Source organism: Salvelinus fontinalis, chromosome 32 (genome assembly GCF_029448725.1).
Source record: "Salvelinus fontinalis isolate EN_2023a chromosome 32, ASM2944872v1, whole genome shotgun sequence".
Taxonomy (NCBI): Eukaryota; Metazoa; Chordata; class Actinopteri; order Salmoniformes; family Salmonidae; genus Salvelinus; species Salvelinus fontinalis.
In genome coordinates, this window is record NC_074696.1 from 40,197,378 (window position 1) to 40,212,267 (window position 14,890).

Consider the following 14,890-nt stretch of genomic DNA (forward strand, 5'->3'; position numbering starts at 1 on the left):
GAGTTACCGGAAGTCGCAAAGAAAACAGGAGCTGCCTCCCCTCTTCCAGCACCATTTCAACATCATCAAATCGCCTCTGCTTAGTCTAATACAATGACAACTAGGGCTGACCCCAATAAGCCGACTGTTCGATTGTTTGGTCATTAGGCTGTTGATCGACCGAGATTGTTTTAGTCGAGCAGTAACAAATATATATTGCGGATGACCTAGAATAAAAGCCCATTTTATGCTTGATTATAAAATGTGGTCAATGGATCCACATGGAGGGTGTGATGCAGTTGCTGAGCCTACAGAGGCATGCAGAGGCCAAATCGAGCTGCGTACAGCATTGCCATGCGCCTTCCACATTTTGTAACAATGCGGAGGGCTCTGTATAGCTCAGCATGGATTGGTTGATGGTAGGTGGGGGCGGTACATCCTGTATAAACACAAACTCACTTCCTTGACAACAGCTCTGCTCCGCAAAGCGCAAGAGGTATGAATGGCCTGACTTCTGCCGAGGCCATATCAGCGTAAATGATGCATGGCCAATGCAGACGTCGGATTGACTATGCGCCCAGATGCACAACGCATTTCTCTCCAGAATGTGCGCTCTCCTGACAATTTCATAACTTTATTGTGTGTATTGTTTGGGTTAGATTGTTAGTGTATATCGATTGCCATTTACATACAGTATATCACCAGTAGTACATTTACTGTTAATTCTTATCATTTCTCATCTACAATGTTTGTAACTTTAGTTAGTGTAATTTATTTTAATTGCATTCACTATTATTATTCCAGTCTTCCTGTTCTCATTGTCAGAGTGGACACATTGTTTGCAGAGTTTACAACCTATGCTACACTTGAAACACGTTTTGGTTTATTTCATTTCATTTACGAGTTCTGACAATTTAGTCATTGTCTTTTGTTTGGAGTTTATATTTAGGTGCACAATACTTTTGAGCTAATATTCTATAAGAGGAACAGGAGCTCAATCAGTAGAGAATTTGAGGTGCCGGGACTCTGCTCCGGTGAGCTCCTGCCCAAGTCAAGCACATCTTCTTATCTCTTGTGCAAATAGCCTACAGCTGTGTCTGTCCCGAGCTCACTGGCACAGGAAACTGAGGGCCCAGAATATTTTATACAATGTTGCAAGTTTCGGGGCTGGACCCAACTTAATAGTTGATACAATGTTTCAAGTTCGTTGCAGACAGGCCATGCATAGCTAATATGGTTTATAGGATATTTATTTTCAGCAGGATATTTTCTACCTGCAGGCTGCAATGTTTTTATTTGTTTGGTTTATGTAGGCTTTTTAGATAGTTGGCAATCGCCAAGTTACTTTTTAGGTTTGTATCATTTTCATCTAGATTTGGATAGATTTGTGATTAACAATGATTTTGAGATATGAAGATGTTATTATAAATTAGATGAAACTTTCACGAAAATGTGTATATGAAAACCATAACTGGCACGCATATTAGTCCAATCAACGTAAGCTAAATATGATATCCATGGTTCGGATTTATGTGTGTGCCTGCGCGTTCCTTTGTGCAAGTAGAAAACATGTTGACTCACCCTACTTGAAGAGAAACGCCAATGCCATCCACCTCTCTTTCATGTTGACGAAACTATCACTCTGTCATACCGTACACACTTTTATTTTTTGTTGTCCTAGGCTACCTGGCTGAAATGCTTGCTTGCTTTCTTTCATTGGCAACTTTAGCTTGTTAACATTAGCCTTCTACTTCTAGCTACATTTTGAACTTCCATTCTCTCAGGCCAGGGGCACAATGTATGAATCAATGGTTGGATCAGAATCACAGTTATAATCATTGGTCAGTACAGAGAATTAAGTAAAACCACAAGTCCAAATCCCTATCTCCATCCATGGCTAATATAGGAAAGGGAGAATTTTATCTAGCTAGCTTACCACCGGAGGACAACAACACAACGAGATGCAACAATTCAAGTTGTTTCGGTCAATGACGTATGGTCTCAATGCGATTTGATAGGAGGGATGCCAAATACAACCTGGCTTCCATTGACACTTTTTTTTGGTGCGCCAGGACCATTCACAGTTGAGCTTACTACTGGGAATTATTTTATACTTTTTTTCTATCAAGGGAGGCCAAATGCTCACTGGCTTCCCTTGCATTCAATGCTACAGGTGGCAACAATGTCATACTCCATTGGACCAGACAGCATCAGATAGATGGCCTACACATACAGAGACAGAGGGGCGCTGTTTCGCTCGCTCGGATGCTTTCTCAGGTAAGATACATTCAGCCTCTTGCGAATTGAATGAACATTGTGAAACGCAGAGAGACGAAAGATACATTATTATTGATATATTTTCCCATTTTTGGGGGGAAGCCTGGCTTCCCTTGGCATCCATGAATACACGCCACTATCTGTTTGAGAAGCCTAAACGCATTAGGGCAATTACTGCTTTTGTTGGTGTTATTATGGTGTCCGTCATTCTGATGGAGAAACCATCTGGTTATTTCTCTTAATTTTCTCAAGGCTTGTCAGAGCAGGGATATACTCTGAGTCTTATTTTTGTTTGTGTTAGAAAATGCGTACCGCCTCTCTAAAGGTTAGTGTGTGGCCCCTGTCACGCTGAATGACGCTGGAGAGACGAAGCAGGTACGGGGAGTAACATTTAATAAATGACGGACATATAACGAGACAAGCACAGCGTCAGCAAACAGAAACTTAGACAAGAAACAATCAATGCAGCAGCAGGGAACAGAGCAAGGGAACAGACAAATATAGGGGAGGAAATTAACATGTAATAAGTGAGTCCAGGTGAGTCCATTAACGCTGATGCGAGTGACGAGGGAAGGCAGGTGTGGGTGATGGATGGCAGGAGCGTGTGATGCAGGGTAATCTGGCGCCCTCAAGCGCCAGGGGAAGGGAAGAGCGGGAGCAAACATGACAGTACCCCTCCCTCTTGGGACGCCACCCGGCGTCCCACCTGGGCAAACCGGCCGAGACATGGGCGCAGGGCAAGCCAGTTGGGGCGTGAAAGCCCGACGAACCGGCAGGAGCGTGGGAGCCTGGCGAGCCGGCTCAGGCATAGGAGCCTGACGATCCGGCTGAGGCAAAGCGCCTGTCGATCCCGCTGAAGGGGAGCCCGATGATCCAGTGGAGTGTGACGTGGGATGGGAAACCGCCGAGCCAGGAAAACCTCTCGAGCCAGCCAGGGCGTGAAAGCCTGAAGGGCTAGCTTAGGCACCCCGGTTCCATCGGCAGCGGAATCCACCAACGTCACCAACAAAACACAAGACAAACAAAAAAACTCCTGGACCGGCTGGGGAAGCAAAAACTGACGATCCAGCTGAGACCCGACGTGGGATGGGCGTCATCCGAGTCAACCGGGGCAAGGAAACCTCTCGAGCCTGCTAGGGCGTGGAAGCCCGACGAGCAGGCTAGGCACCCCCGGTTCCATCGGTGGTGACCCAGAGCCGATGCCACTATTCCAACCAGAACGCCAGTACTCCCCGATGCTTCGTATATGGCTGCTGCATTCTGCCACGCTGAATGACGCTGGAGAGACGAAGCAGGTACGGGGAGTAACATTTAATAAATGACGGACATATAACGAGACAAGCACAGCGTCAGCAAACAGAAACTTAGACAAGAAACAATCAATGCAGCAGCAGGGAACAGAGCAAGGGAACAGACAAATATAGGGGAGGAAATTAACATGTAATAAGTGAGTCCAGGTGAGTCCATTAACGCTGATGCGAGTGACGAGGGAAGGCAGGTGTGGGTGATGGATGGCAGGAGCGTGTGATGCAGGGTAATCTGGCGCCCTCAAGCGCCAGGGGAAGGGAAGAGCGGGAGCAAACATGACAGCCCCTTTCTAACAGTAATTGCATGCCAGTCGTAGTCCCCCTCCACTCCCTCTGTCAGTTCTCAGTGCAGTCATGACAGTACAGTACACACCCACACATAGACCCATCACACTGTGATCTGTGTAGCAGTCATTTTAAGCGGCGTTGTAATTTGAGTGAATTGTGACATTATCAGGTTCTGTTATTCCATGCTAGAGGGAGATGCAGCACAACAGATTGTGGTGGAGCTCTGTCCCCCTCTGCTGTGTGACTGTGTGTTGCACTGACCTGGGTTCAAATACATGTGAATTTGAGTATTTGTATTTGAGATACTTATTTTCTGTTTCTTTTATTTTTCTGTTGCCGAAACAGCTAGACTGCACGGGGGCACCTGTCATAGGCCTCATAGCCGGAACAACCTTGTCGACTGCTGTTGAATAATTCATCAATAGTCAGACACATCTAACCTTTTTTTTTAAAGAAGACCGATTTATTTATTTAGTATAAACAATGAAAACGTGCATTGTATAAAAAAACGTTGTTTTTACTGAAGTGCCATAGCCTATAGCGCTCTACACTCCCTCGCATCATCAGTTGCAAAGAGGAGGAGATGGAGAACGTTTAGTAGACAGACTAAGTTAGCAAAACAATTGCTTATAATCATTAGTTAACACTCCCACTATTAGGTAAAGTTTATCTACATGAAAATAAAGTTGATAAAACGTTTTTTTTTTTATCAAAAAAATTCATCTATGCCTATTTAAACTGTTTTGATGGTTGTTTTATGTTCACGACGGTCTTCATCCATAACCGTCAGTTAAACAGTTATTCAATTACCGTCACGGCCCTACTTGTATTCTATCTACTTGTATTTTGAATGGAAAAAAATATCCAAATACTTACTTGGAAATGTATTTGAAAAAAATTGAAATACGCAAAGTAGTTTAACTCTGGTTTGGTGTAGCCTATTAAAAAAGGGCCAAGCCAATAACAAAATAATGACCAGCTTAATAATCAGATTGATTTTGGTTTAATGTAGGCTATTTCTTGTTGCTAGATTTTTAGAATTGCTTAGAGGGATTAGGGAAAAGTTGCCCCTATTTTATATTTCCAACACATTAGTGAACACTTCTCAAAGTGTTCTAGTGAGTTAGGAGACATATGGGAACTTTCAATATTTGGTAGCTTTTCTACTTGCGTGTGTGTGTGTTGGTGTGTGTGTGTGTGTGTGTGTGTGTGTGTGTGTGTGTGTGTGTGTGTGTGTGTGTGTGTGTGTGTGTGTGTGTGTGTGTGTGTTTTTCCCAGTAAAGGTCACAGTACCAGAGGGTGTGTGAATCGACAGGAAACAGACACATGCCAATTGAATCAAAAATAAAACCGATGAACTACCTATGGGAACTTCAAACATACGTATTAGTCCTTGCCAACCATTGTTTGCTACCACAAACCACATCATATTCTCCTTTCAGTCTTTCCTTTAACAGTCAACCATTTCTATAGTAGTCTTCAAGTACATTGACGTTTCACTCTTTCTGTTCTGACAATCAGCCAAATGCTACCTATGTCATTAATCTGTTTCTGCTGCTGTATATAGCAACCCCTATGTATAGCCAAGCCGACTGCTATGGTAACATGGCATGACAACCATCATACATTAGGAGTTAATAAGACAGCATAAACAGATCTGAGACCAGATTTCTACAATCTGCCCCACCAGCTTGGTATGTACAGTGCCTTCGGAAAGTATTCGTACCCCTTGACTTTTTCCACATTTTGTTAGGTTACAGCCTTATTCTTAAAAAAAATCCTCAGCCATCTACACACATTACCCCTTAATGACAAATCAAAAACAGGTTTTTAGAAATGTTAGCAAAATGATTACAAATAAAAAAACAGAATTACCTTATTTACATAAGACCCTTTGCTATGAGACTTGAAATTGAGCTCAGGTCATTCTGTTTCCATTGATCATCCTTGAGATGTTTCTACAACTTAATTTGGAGTCCACCTGTGGGAAATTCAATTGATTGGACATGATTTGGAAAGGCACACACCTGTCTATATAAGGTCCCACAGTTGACAGTGCATGTCAGAGCAAAAACCAAGCCATCAGGTCGAAGGAATTGTCCTTAGAGCTCCGAGACATGATTGTGTCGAGGCAGAGATCGGGGGAAGGATACCAAAACTTTTCTGCAGTGTTGAAGGTTCTCAAGAAAACAGTGGCCTCCATCATTCTTAAATGGAAGAAGTTTGTAACCACCAAGACTCTTCCTAGAGCTGGCCGCCCGGCCAAACTGTACAATCGGTGGAGAAGGGCCTTGGTCAGGGAGGTGACCAAGAACCCGATGGACACTCTTACAGAGCTCTAGTGTTCCTCTGTGGAGATGGGAGAACCTTCCAGAAGGACAGCCATCTCTGCAGCACTCCACCTATCAGGCCTTTATAGTTTTATTTGAAATGACTGTACAACCATCAAGATTAATTTTCAGATCCAACAGCAGATCTCTTTGTTTCTTGCGACCTAGAACAAGCATCTCTGTTTTGTTCGAGTTTAAAAGTAAAACATTTGCCGCCATCCACTTCCTTATGTCTTTAACACAGCCTTCCAAGGTAGGCCATTTTTGGGGCTTCACCATGTTTCATCGAAATGTACAGCTGTGTGTTGTCCGGATAGCAGTGAAAGTTGACATTGTGTTTCCAAATGACATCACCAAGAGGTAGAATATATAGTGAAAACAGTAGTGGTCCTAAAACAGAACCTTGAGGAAAGCCGAAACGTACAATTGATTTGTCCGAGGACATACCATCCACAGAGACTAACTGATATATTTCTGACAGATAAGATCTAAACCAGGCCAGAACTTGTCAGTGTAGACCAATGAGGGTTTCTAATCTCTCCAAAAGAATGTGGTGATCGATGGTATCAAAGGCAGCACTAAGGTCTAGGAGCACGAGGACAGTTGCAGAGCCTTGGTCTGACTCCATTAAAAGGTAATTTACCACCTTCACGAGTGTAAGGAAGGCAGGGAGCTGTTTTTTTTTTTAATTGCGAGGAATGGGCCGTTTTGTGTTTTTATTTTGGCTTGGTTTGGCTTTTTCAAGAGAGTCTTTATTAATATCATTTTTAGTGAGTTTGGTAAACATCCGGTGGATAGAGAGCCATTTATTATGTTCAACATAGGAAGGCCAAGCACAGGATGTAGCTCTTTCAGAAGTTTAGTTTGAAAAGAGTCCAGTATGAAGCTTGAGCATTTAGAGGCCATGACTATTTTTGTGAAAGTGTCAAGATATACAGTATTATAAAACTTGAGTGTCTCCATTGATCCTAGGTCCTGGCAGTTCTATGCAGACTCAGGACAACTGAATTTTGGAGAAATATGCAGGGTCAAAGAGGAGTCTGTAATTTGCTTTCTAAGGATCATGATCTTTTCATCAAAGAAGGTCATGAATTCATCACTCCTGAGGTGAAAGCCATCCTCTCTTGGAGAATGCTGCTTTTTAGTTAGCTTTGCGACAGTATCTAAAATACATTTTTGGATTGTTCTTATTCTCCTCAAGTAGGTTGAAAAAAAATAGGATGATCGAGCAGCATTGAGGGCTCTTCAACATTGCACGATACTGTCTTTCCAAGCAAGTCGGGAGACTAGCTAGTCGGGAGACTTGGTGGAGCACCATTTCCGTTCCAATTTTCTGGAAGCTTGCTTCAGGGCTCGGGTATTTTCTATATACCAGGAAGCAAATTTCTTGTGACAAATGTTTTTTGGGGTACATGTGCGTCTAGGGTATTACACAAGGTAAAATTCAGATCCTCAGTTAGGTGGTTAACCGATTGTTGTACTTCGACGTCTTTGGGTAGGTGGAGGGAGTCTGGAAGGGCATCTAGGATTCTTTGGGTTGTCTGAGAATTTATAGCACTGCTTTTAATGATCCTTGGTTGGAGTCTGAGCAGATTATTTGTTGCGATTGCCAACATAATAAGATGGTCGTCCGATAGTCCAGGATTATGAGGAAAAACATTAAGATCCACAACATTTATTCCACGGGACAAAACTAGATCCAGGTTATGACTGTGACAATAAGTATGTCCGGAGACATGTTGGACAAAACCCACTGGGTCGATGATGGCTCCGGAAGCCTTTTGGAGTGGGTCTGTGGACTTTCCCATGTGAATATTAAAGTCACCAAAAATGTGAATATTATCGGCCATGACTACAAGGTCTGATAGGAATTCAGGGAACTCAGTGAGGAACGCTGTATATGGCCCAGGAGGCCTGTAGACAGTAGCTGTTATTAGTGATTGAGTAGGCTGCATAGATTTCATGACTAGAAGCTCAAAAGAAGGAAATAAATGACATTTTAATTTGCTTTCGTAAATGTTAGCAACACCTCCGCCTTTGCGGGATGTGAGGTTGATATGGTTACTAGTGTAACCAGGAGGAGAGGTCTCATTTAACACAGTGAATTAATCAGGGTTGAGGCATGTTTTAGTCAGGCCAATCACATCAAGATTATGATAAGTGATTAGTTAATTGACTATGGCTGCCTTGGAAGTGAGGGATCTAACATTAGAGATATCACTATCTCTTTCAATAATGACAGGAATGGAGGTCTTTATTCCAGTGAGATTGCTAAGGCGAACACTGCCATGTTTAGTTTTGCCCAACCTAGATCGAGGCACAAACTCGGTCTCAATGGGGATAGCTGAACTGACTACCCTGACTGTGCTAGTGGTAGACTCCACTAAGCTGGCAGGCTGGCTAACCGCCTGCTGCCTGGCCTGCACCCTATACCATTGTGGAGCTAAAGGAGTTAGAGCTCTGTCTATATTGATGGATAAGATGAGAGCACCCCTCCAGCTAGGATTGAGTCACTCCTCAGTCAGCCAGGCTTGGTCCTGTTTGTGGGTGAGTTCCAGAAAAAGGGCCAATTGTCTACGAATTCTATCTTTTGGGAGGAGCAGAAAACAGTTTTCAACTAGTGATTGAGTTGAGACTCTGCTGTAGAGCTCATCACTCCCCCTAACTGGCAGGGGTCCAGAGACATCTCGAAGCCGACATATCTTTCTAGCTAATTTACACGTTGAAGCTATGTTGCGCTTGGTGACCTCTGACTGTTTCGTCCTAACGTTGTTGGTACCGACGTGCACAACAATATCCCTATACTCTCTACACTCGCTAGTTTTAGCCTTAGCCAGCACCATCTTCAGATTAGCCTTAACGCTGGTAGCCCTGCCCCCTGGTAAACAGTGTGTTGTTACTGGATGGTTATTTTTAAGTCTAATATTGTGGGTAATGTAGTCACCAATGACTAGGGTTTTCAATTTGTCAGAGCTAATGGTGGGAGACTTCGGCAGCTCAGACCCCGTAATGGGTGGAGGAGAGACCTGAGAAGCCTCAGCCTCTGACTCTGACTCGTTGCTAAATGGGGAGAACTGGTTGAACGTTTCTGTCGGCTGAATGAGCGACACTGGTTGAGCATGCCGACAGCATTTCTTTCCAGAAGTCTTGAGAAAATTGTCTGTCTGCGGGGACTGTGCAGGGGGATTTATACTGCTATCTCTATTTACTGGTGGCACAGACGCTGTTTTATCCTTTCCTACACTTAAATCACCCCTGCCTAACGATTGCATCTGAAGCTGGGCTTGCAACACGGCTATCCTCACCATAAGGTGATCGTTCTCCTGTATATTATGAGTACAGCGACGGCAATTGGATGGCATAGTGTTAATGTTACTACTTAGCTTTTTTGGCTGGTGTTAAAGCGTCCGGGGTGAAAAAGTTCAATCAAAAAAGTAAAAAAACAAAAGTTTTACAGATAGCCAAGTAGCAACAAACAGCACAGCAGCACGGAGACAAGTCCGGAAGTTGAGGTTGGAGGTCAAATTCTTGCCCTGCTAGAGCTTCCCCGGTCAACTGTAAGTGCTGTTGTTGTGAAGTGGAAACATCTAGGAGCACAGAACGAGACCGCCGAGTGCTGAAGCGTTCAGTGTGTAAAAATCGCCCTTCCTCAGTTGCAGCACTCATTAACTTCCTCTGGGAGCAATGTCAGCACAATAACTGTTCGTCTGGAGCTTCATGAAATGGCTTTCCATGGCCGAGCAGCTGCACACAAACCTAAGATCACCATGCGCAATGCCAAGAGTCGGCTGGAGTGGTGTAAAGCTTGCCGCCATTAGACTCTGGAGCAGTGGAAACGTGTTCTCTGGAGTGATGAATCACGCTTCACCATCTCGCAGACCGATGGACTAATCTGGGTTTGGCGGATTCCAGGAGAACGCTGCCTGCTCAAATGCATATTGCCGACTGTAAAGTTTGTGGAAGAGGAATAATGGTCTGGGCCTGTTTTTCTTGGTTCGGGCTAGGCCCCTTAGTTCTATTGAAGGGAAATCTTAACTCTACAGCATACTTTCACATTCTAAACGATTCTATGCTTTCAACTTTGTGGCAACAGTTTGGGGAAGGCATGACATTGCATCCATGCACAAAGAGAAGTCCATACAGAAAGGGTTTGTCAATATCTGAGTGGAAGAACTTGACTGGCCTGCACAGAGCCCTGACCTCAACCCCATCGAACACCTTTGGGGTGAATTGGAACGCTGACTGCGAGCCAGGCCTAATCGCCCAACATCAGTGCCTGACCTCACTAATGCTCTTTTGGCTGAATGGAAGCCAGTCCCCGCAGCAATATTCCAACATCTAGTGGAAAGTCTTCCCTGAAGAGTGGAGGCTGTTATAGCAGCAAAAGGGGGCCCAACTCCCTAATAATGGCCATGATTTTGGATTGAGATGTTCGATGAGCAGGTGTCCACATACATTTGGTCATGTAGTGTATAATTAACTGCAAATGTGACAGTATACTACAGTCCGTAAAAACACTATAGTGAATATAGTGTGTATACATATAGCATTACTACAGTATTTAGACCATAGTATAATATTGTACTTTTTATCTGTTCTGTCTGTGTGTGTGTCTCATACTCTTTGACCTAGTCTTCACCAAGTAGCTCCTCATCAAAAGCACCTTCCTACAAGAAGTCAATGACCTCTTGGTCCTCCTCATTCTGAAAGCCTTCCTCACCGATGACCGTTTCAGCACATAATTCCATTCATGAATGGAAGGGAATTGTGTAGCTACAAGTTATCAACCTGTTGGCAAGGTGTCAAAGTTACATTTTATAATTGCAAGGTTTTCACTCTCACATTTGAGAAAATGTTACATAAATTCGTATCTGATAGTCCATAACTGAAATAATATGATAATGTATACCTGTAGCAAAGTCAAACCAGCTAGACCTCCAGCCTGAGCTTTAATGAGTCGTATGATCCATCATAAGGGCTATACATTCATTCTTGCGTTCAACAGCCAGAAGTCTTACTATTTTTCAGGAATCATATCACAGCTACACATACACCTGATGATGATGATGATGATGATGATGATGATGATGATGATGATGATGATGATAATAATAATAATAATAGCTACCCTCTCTCTTTCTTCTGGCTGGCAGGCTTGTAGCTACAAATCCAATCACAAGCCAGTTCATTTTAGCTCTATTACCTAATGACAAATACTCTTCAAATTGTCAATTTGACCATTTTATTTAAAAGTAAAGACAAATTTGTAAGTCGCTCTGGATAAGAGCGTCTGCTAAATTACTTAAATGTAAATGTAAATGTAAATACAGTGTTGAACAACAGTCAACAGGCTAGGTAACAGACTTTGGTAACTAGCAATCAAGCTAACATTATCTGAGGAGACACTATAGTGGCCTGGAAATACGATGCCATTGCAGTAGGCAAGCAATTAGTAAGAAACAACTTTGCTATCATTATCATGTTGTAAAATGTACTTTAGAGAGATGGCAATTGCCATAGCTAGAAAAGTGAGTAAAAAATAGCTAGCTATTAATGTGTATTTTCCAAATTCATATGATTGTAAGTTTTTTCATTCTCTGAACAGCATATTGTAGAGTTAAACTGAATTCCATCTGGTTTTGGGACAGACATGAATGCCATTTTGGACATGCGTGACCTAATAAGACCAACTACAATCGACAAGCAACCAAGGCTCTCCAGCATATACTCTCTGATTACAACCTCATTGATGCCTGGCGAGCACATAATCCTATGGCAAAAGAGTACACTTTCTACTCAAACAGGCATAAATCATTCTCAGAAATCGATTCCATACTATTATGTACACGTCTATTTTCTTTAATCAAGAAAATAGAAAGTCAACATAATATGAGCTTGTCTGACCACGCTTACTACGGCTAACTTAACATGTCTAAATCTCCTAAAAGAGACACATTTCATTACTACAAAATCCTACAATTCTGTAAGCAATCTCAATTTGAACTAAATTAATTCATAATGATCAATACATATTCAGTTGAGGACCCACGGATTCTATGGGATACCACCAAAGGTTTTATTTTTAAAAAAAATGCTGCATTTGCATCTGGGTTGAATAGATTGAACCAGGAAATGTCTGCTCCGCTTTATTCAGAATCACTAGAAGCAGCAGAGAAGGTGATCCTATTTCGCCTATGCTATTCTTATTATCCATGGAACCCCTGGCCCAGGCAATTTGTCAGTCGAAGCAAATAATGCACATTTCTCTAAAAATCCACTTCACTTCATCTCATTATACTCAGACGATATTTTGCTATATGTAGGCAATGTATCTCAATCGCTCCTAAACACATTAAAGAGCATAAATACATTCCACTAAATATGAAGTTATAAGGTGCGGCAGGTAGCCGGCAGTAACCGAAAGGTTGCTGGATTGAATCCCCGAGCTGGTAAGGTAAAATTCTGTCGTTCTGCCCCTGAACAAGGCAGTTGGATAACTGTTCCCCGGTAGGCCGTCAATGTAAATAAGAATTGGTTCTTAACTGACGTGCCTAGTTAAATAAAGGTTCAATAAATGAAAATGAATCTAACCAAATCAGCCCTACTGCCTCTCAAGACCCAGATGGAGATCTCTATTTCTGGAATCCCAATTGAAATATTTTGGAGTAGATAGATATAGTTCCTTCTTTAGATAAAACCATTGCCAGAAACTTGAACGGATCGCTAAATTCAGTCCCACCTCCCAGTTGCTTTAACTGGCAGAATATCTATTGTCAAAATGTGTATTCATGCAACCCATGAATAACACGCCCTTTACTTATAATAGAAAAGTAACTATCTAGACGTGAATGGGTTGCGGCTCCTGCCAATTTTCAAGACCCACGCAATGCTTGATGGAGCTGCTGGGAAATCCACATTTGTACCTAGGCTGATTTGCAATGTAGTCCGGTGCAAAGTGTGCTGTGCAGGACGTTCGACTGGACTTCTCTGACAGTTGATTATGGGAAAAAAAATTGCAGCCAAATCAGACGAAGTGATTGTTCGGATGGAATACAGTGGAAAAGGCATCCATAATGCACAAGTTCTAACAGTCCGTATCTGGATAATATGTGTGAAATGCTTGATAATGTACAGTACAAGTCAAAATTTTGGACACGCCTACTCATTCAAGGGTTTTTCTTTATTTAGACTATTTTCTACATTGTAGTGTCATGACGTTGGCCTGGGGGTAGGTTTATGACAGTCATAAATACCTCTTTCCCCCCTCCCCCGTTCCTCTTCCCTACTGATGTGACATTAGAAAGCCCCTTTGGTTAACATAGAGATTCTGGGAACATCAGAAGTTGGGGGGAAATGAACTATATTCTGGTAATCCGACCAACTGAACATATGCGGTGGTACTTAGGTATATTATGTCAGTTCGGTTGTCATCTAAGACATTCTCATCAATGATAGGATGACATAAACTCTACTGTGGAAAGTCTAAACATCAGAGGTATCGGATTCACATGGAATTGTTGTTTAATTCAAATGCTTGAATATGAAATTATTTGTGAAGAGATTAAATGTAATTTTAGCTTCCAAATGAGAGATTTGGGTTTTCATAAATTTGGGCCTCTGCTCAACCAGTGGCCCGCCCCTGTGAAGAGACATGGGTAATAAACTATTCAGACACACCCCTCTCCCTCCACTATATAAAGCCATTGACAAAAATATAACTTTCTGTTCCGGGTACATTAGAATGACGATCCGATGCCAGAATGGTTCAGATAATAACTACAGAACGAAGCCAACATCAGCATGAACTTTGGTTGTGAATGGTATGAACTTTGAACTCGTATTCACTACAGAAGTGAAACCTCCTAGCCGTTGAGTTAGCAACAGCTGCTACAAACGCAGGTTAGGAAGGACAGTCAGAGTATCCCGTCTACTACACAACGACGTTACTACGACAGTGACCACCAGAGACATTCTTCAAAGGACAGAGGACTCGGTTTGGCAACCCGGTCCTCCATCTACCACCAACCTACTTAAGCGCAGCTCAGAGTAAATATTTATTGCATTTTCCTTTTCCAAATGGGCGGTAATTTAGAATGCATAAGATACTGTATTTACGATAGCACAGCTTCGCCTCTGTTCCAGTCTCCCGCTCTTTCACTAAAATCCAGCCCCCTTTCCTTTGTGTAACAAGCTGTCATATCTGTTCCGCCGCTAGGGACGTTTTCCTTTATGACGGCAATTTGTAATCAAGTTATGATTTAATTGTGTATGTGTGATTTTGTGTGATTAGTTAGGTATTTAGTAAATTAATAATTAAACCCAATTTTGTATTGCTGATTCAACTTGTTAGCCAGGATTCTTGCAGATAACCAAGAATTTACAACTTTCAGAATATGAGACTGAAGTAAGATGACGATTAATATTGACTGCTATGGATGTAAAATATTACTAAATCTTTAAGAGTTTATTCGGAAGATAACAGCTCTATAAATATTCTTTCGTGGTGTCCCTCTCTAGTTAATTACATTTACATGATTAGTTCAATCAGGTAATATTAATTACGGAGAAATTATTTTCTAGAATAGTATGTCATAGCAATTAATCCGGCATAACCAAAGACACAACAGTAGAATAATAGTGAAGGCATCAAAACTATGAAATAATACATATGGAATCATGTAGTAACCAAAGAAGTGTCAAAGAAATCAA